This window comes from Microtus ochrogaster, unplaced genomic scaffold, assembly GCF_000317375.1.
Source record: "Microtus ochrogaster isolate Prairie Vole_2 unplaced genomic scaffold, MicOch1.0 UNK115, whole genome shotgun sequence".
Classification (NCBI taxonomy): Eukaryota; Metazoa; Chordata; class Mammalia; order Rodentia; family Cricetidae; genus Microtus; species Microtus ochrogaster.
In genome coordinates, this window is record NW_004949213.1 from 130,498 (window position 1) to 136,728 (window position 6,231).

Consider the following 6,231-nt stretch of genomic DNA (forward strand, 5'->3'; position numbering starts at 1 on the left):
TTTTTGACTGTGAAGGCATTAAGTAACCAACATATATACTTTAAAGGTATCCTGACTTTAGAATTTGAGTCTAAGGATATGTTGCTTTGGAAAAGAGGTTCTTCTTTTGTTTTCACAGAGGATGAGAACCTATGGAATTATTCCAGACTAATGTGGTTTGATAGACCAAGAGCTCCTGAAAGGTCACTTTGAATACCCCTCAAAAAATTACTACACCCAATAAACAGCAGAAAGAAGTTTGGACAGAACTACACCCATATTCCCAAATATTGTCTATAAGTGTTTATTTACATTTAAAGGAGAATATGCTATAGAGATTTGCATTGGTATGTATCTTGGTTTATTGATACAAAATTAAGGTCAATTTTGTTATATGTATTTCTGCTCTTGATTGAGGAATTGTATTTGTGAAATTCATTTAAAAATACTATGTATAACAGAAATATAGGTTAATATATAATCAATTATAATAGTCAAGTGTGTAGTCACGTTAGGTTTTCTAGATATATAGAGATATATTTCAGTTAGATAGGTATTCTTCAACTCTTTCAGAGACCTTCAGAATATGACATTTAAAATGTTTAAGAACTTAAGACTTTTCATGACAATGAGACATGTCTGCTTCTGGCAGCACCAATTACTTCAGGAGGAAGATAGGCATCCAAGAGGCTTTTTATGGAGTTGGTTAGCCATTTTAGAAAAAAACTGCTCTTGCCTGGACTGCTTGACTGAACATGCAGGACCCACAGAGAAATGACTGATGAACTTGCCTAAAGGTGAGATGATCCTTCAGGGTCCCTGCTACATGAAAGTCTGCCAAACATTCTGCAAGACACAAAAAATGTGATGAACAAGCTGCCAATATAGGTTGAACTGTCTTTGAAATTTCCTGCTTCATGGAAAAGTCTGCTGTAAACTATGGGCCTATGAGCTGAAGATTGGATGCCCCAATGGTACAGAAGAACTTTGGATGACTATCCAGGCAGCAAGATGTCTCTGTCAATTCCAGAGTTTTGGAACTTGCTTACAATGAACTTCCTGTTTACTTAGGTAATATTATATCCTACTGGAGTCTTTGATGGAGTTGAAAAATTTGTAGTTAAAGTTTTTCTTAGTTATGACAAAAGATAAAGTAGATATAAATATTGTAACTGTAATTCTTGCTTGATACCTGTCTTGTTATATGTAATTTTACTATATTAAAGTTAAAACCTTCATTTTTTATTTAAACAGAAAAGGGAAAGTGATGTGGGATTTATCTCTGTATGCTGTGCTTACCATTAATGAATAAAGAAACTGCTTTGGACCTATAGCAAGGCAGAACTTATGTAGGTGGGGAAGATGAAACAGCATGCTGGGAGAAAGGAGGCAGAGTCAGAGAGATGCCATGTAGCCCCACCAGAGACAGATGCCAGAACTTTAGCTGGTAAGCCACAGCCATGCAGCCATATACAGATTAATAGAAATGGGTTAAATTAATTTGTAAGAGTTAGTCAATAAGAAGCTAGAGCTAATGGGCTAAGCAGTGATTTAATTAATACAATTTCTGTGTGATTATTTTGAGTCTAAAGTAACAGGGATGCTGAGAACCAACAAGCAGCCTCCTCCAACACTTTGTCAAATCAGAAACCTGTGCCATTCCAAAACCCTCCCTACTACTTCCTGTGTCTCTCTATCTCTCCCAGATGCCCTCTCATATCCTAATATTACTTTCTTCAACTAGTCGCTAACTCTACCTCCTGACTCAAGGTTAGTTGAAATTAATTAATGCAAATGCAAACTCAGGATTCACAGTATGATTGAATATTGTATGTATGTACCACATTTTCATTATCACTCATATTGATGGATCTTGATGGGTCTCAAGAGTGGTTTCCATGTTCTAGCCATTGTGAATAGAGTGAATAGCAATGAGCATGGGTGTATAGGTCTCTCTGCTGTGGGATCTAGAGTCCTTTGAGTGTATGCCCAGGACCAACATAGCTGGATCATATGAAAGCTCTGTTCTTAGTTTTTGAGGAACTCTACCCTGATTTCTAGAGTAAACTCCCACTAGTTATATTAGTGTATTGGGCAGTGAGTTGCAACCCTTGGATTTTAGAGGGGACACATGCAAACAATTGCAAACTGTATACCTTGCCCATTTGTTTGCTTATTTGAAATGGCCTTACCATGTGGCTCAATTTGGAATGGAATTCCCAATCCTTCTGCCTCAGTCTCCCATGTGCCAGTATTCCAGGTGTGTATTACAGTGTCCAGTGCCTTTTTGGCATCTTTACCTTCTTTCTATGTTGTTGATTATTTTGGTTTATAGATAAGACCTATTGGTCTTTTTTTTGTTAAAGGGTGGGACAATGAAATAGATTCACATGTAGTCCAGGCTGGCCTCAAACTCCCTATGTAGTTCCTCTTATCTCCACCTCCAAAGTGAAGGGATTAAAGCATGCACCATGACACCTAGGTTCCTTGTGAGTCTTATAATTGTGTGTGTGCGTGTATGTGTGTGTGTGTGTTTACTAGGGATTAAACCCAGAACATCATGGGTCAGAGGCAAGGATGCTACTAATGAGCTACATTCCCAGCTAAGATCAGTTTCTCTTTTTTCATCTCCAAATGCATGCCAATGTGTATGCAGAGGCCAGAAAAGAATTCAGGGTTTTCATCAATGACTCTCCACCTTACTGCTTCATCACAGGACTTCCCACTGAACTGGAAGATCATCATTTCAGACAGACTTGCCGGCCAAGAAGAAAGTTCTTGGGATCAAATTGCCTCTATCACCCAATGAACATACAGTCATGCTTGTCTTTTTATGTGATTAATGGGGATTCAAATTCAAAAGCTCATCATGCTTATGAGGCAAATGTTCTTGCCTATTGAACCATTCATTACCCCAGCTACCAGATTCCCTAATGTTTACCTTTCTCTCAACATCTTAAAACATGAAAGTCTTCTCTGTACCCCAAGCTTTTCTCACTCTGACCTTCACATCTGTCTCTTCATGTTCTTGGGCTTAGCAGAAAACAGTGTAAAGACAGAGAGGGACAAAACTCATCCTAACTCCTAAATTACAGGGAGTGCCAGTTACGTTGCGTGCAGGTCCCCAAGACTTAAGGCCCTGCTCTCTAACTTGTCTTTGAACAAGGCTAGCTCAGAGTTGAAACTATGGTTTAGGATTGACTCACTAAAACTACAAATTAGGAATTGTTGATGTCTCAAATCAGGTGCAGAATCAATGAAGCCAGAAGCAGGGTCAAATTCACTGAGAAGGTCTGAAGCCACCCTGTCCTCACAAGTCAGCGTACAATTTGTTTAATGATTAAAATGAAGTGGATTTATCTTTTCCAACTGAACTTTGTGTGAACCGATTTTCCTCAAACTCGTTCTTACTCATTTGATGTGAGATACAATGATTGAGGCCGCTAGTGTGGCAAACAGAGAGATCTGGACTCTGATGTTGACTGTGGAGTTTTCCAAGTTGATGACATCAGCTTCTTATAGATATTTTTGCACCTCAGACAGGCATCAAAAATCATTTTTTAAAAAAGAAAAAAACCCCACCAAACTTATTTTTTTTGAAAGACACACAATCCCACATACATGGAAAGACTTAGAAAGCTGAACTCATAGGTGAAGAAAACGGGCTGGCAGTGGCCCGAGACTGGGAGAGGAGAGTATTGGCCAAAGGATCAGAATATCAGGTTTGCCAGAGACATAAACAGATCTATTGTACAACAAGGAGGCTGTGGTTAATAACAAGGTATCATATTCTAGAAAACTACTAAGATTCGGAGTGTTCTCACATAAAATCCTTTGTGACACAATATTATCTAATTTCCCTGATTTAGCCATTCTACAACATATAATATGTCAAAACATTGTGCTGCACACCTTGAATGTATCTGGTTGCTATTTGTCAATTTAAAAAGAGGTCTTACGTAGGAGAGAAAGTAGAATGTATGTTCTATGAACACAGAAGTAGGGCTCCTAGGAGGATGACCAGGGGAATGGGTTGGGGAGAGGGAAGGGCTGGGTAATGACAGAGGAGCAACCAAAACCGAGTGTCTATGAAAGTGCTGTGCAGATCCCTTTATGGTGAGGGCTAATTACATTGATTTTTCAGTCTAAACATAAAAAATGTGGCAAATATCATTTTAAAATTTCAAGACATCAGAAGATACCATGGTTCTACTTCAAGGGGTGGGTGGGCTACAGGAAGGTGCTCATCGAGAGACCAAGTGATATGGTCTCAGCTCCCAGAGAAGACACCCATCACCGTGACAAAAAGATGAAGAGCCTCAAGTAGTGGCATATGTAGATGTGTGATATATATATATATATCAATATCATTATGCATATATCATATGTCATATATGTGTGTAACAACAATTAATGAGAAAAGAGGACGTGAATTGAAAGAGAGCCAGGGTGCATGGGCGGGTTTGGATGGAGGAAAGGGAATGGGAGGAAGTGTCGCCATTACATTATCATCTCAAAAAGAAAAGAAAAAGTGTGAGTGGGGGGAGGAGCGGACAGCTGAAGGACTCACAGAAACCAAAGCAGAAACAAAGGCAGCCAGAGCTGATGAAGACTCACCTGCAGGTGATGAGAATCATGTCTGGGAAACCAGCTACCCAGTCCTAGGGTGAAAGCTGTTCCGGCAAACAGCAAGCTCAAAAACAAAGAAAACAGATGAAGAATGAACAGAATTCAGAACTCACGGAGCCAAGTAAGGAACTGTCATCTCCTTATTTCTGACAGCGAAGGTGAAAATGCAAACACTTTGGATTGGTTTTCTTTGACAACAATGAGGTCTTTTTTAAAAAATAATAATGCCCTGTGTTTCTAAAAGTAACATTTACCTGCCATGTACAGGTTCCTTACAGGAAACCAAGAAAATGGAAAAACCCATTCATGAAATGAGACCTGTCTCATCCACTGCTGGCCCACTGGCTGGAAGTACTAGGTACGGCTGTTAGTAGTTTGTTATTTCCATGTATGGGTATGTATATATGTAAATTATATACATATATTTTTTAAAACTTGGATTATTAGATAAATACAAATCAATTCTTCCAGGCTGTTTCCATGCTGTGTGTTCATCAAACCATCTCTGCATGCATTCCGCCACATATCCTGTGGTTTTCCTGGCCAAGGGTGAACAACCAGACAGAAAGGAGCTGGACTTCTCTCCCCTGCACACAGTTTCGGCCAACACTCCCCACACTTGTCCCTAATCCTTGTCATAACCATGAAATCCGGAATGCAAACATTTTCCTTCTCTGACCACAGCCTTTTGTTCTCCAGGCTCACTAGCCACCTGGCTACCATCAGCCTGGGGGCGTTGGTGGTGGTGTGCTCTGGTTGGCCAGGTCATGGTTGGTTAATGAACCAAGGAATGCAAAGGGAATAAAGGTGAAATGTTTCTCTTATTGAGGTACACTTGCTCTTGCCTAGTTCTGGAGTTATGGGGTTTAGGATAATAGGGTATGGGTTTAAGAATCATAAGCGTTTAGGGAAAATTTCTGATGTGTCATTAAAAAAACAGAAATAAAAAAAATAAACAATAAAACAAAACCTCAGACAGCAGACAAGGCTACAAGAAGCACGGAACTTAGAGACACATAGGCCAGAGCAGACACAACTCTCATTAGTATAAACCCCAAAGTAAACTGCCACCACCTTAGCTTTCCTTAAGATCTTCATTGGGAAATGGTTGATATTTGATAGAAGCCGTGGTTGTATAACACAGTGAACGTATCAAATGCCACTGAACTTTCCTCTAGGAACGGTTAGTTGCTATGTTATGTCATCTCAATTTAAAATAAAAGGAGAGATGCTGAGGAGACAGCCCAGCTGGTAAAGGGTGTGTTGTGTAAGCATGGGATCCCTGCCCCCACATCAAAAGCCAGGCATGGTGGCACACACCTGCACCCCATTCTGTTCTATTCCTCTCCCAGTGTTGGGGTTGGGAGAGATGGATCCAGGAGGGTCCCTGAGCCTCATTAGCCACATGGGCTAGCCAAGTTGGTGAGCTCTGGGTTCAGCAAAAAATATCTCAGGTCTTAATGTGGAGAGTAATTGAAGAAGACACATTGACCTCTGTCCCCCACATGTGCACACTCAACAACAGCAGCAGCGGCAACAATAATTGAAAGGCTCATGTTGTACAGGATTATAGATTTCAGGTACATTTGGGAGGAGCCTTTTTTTTTCCCCTGAGAGTTTTGG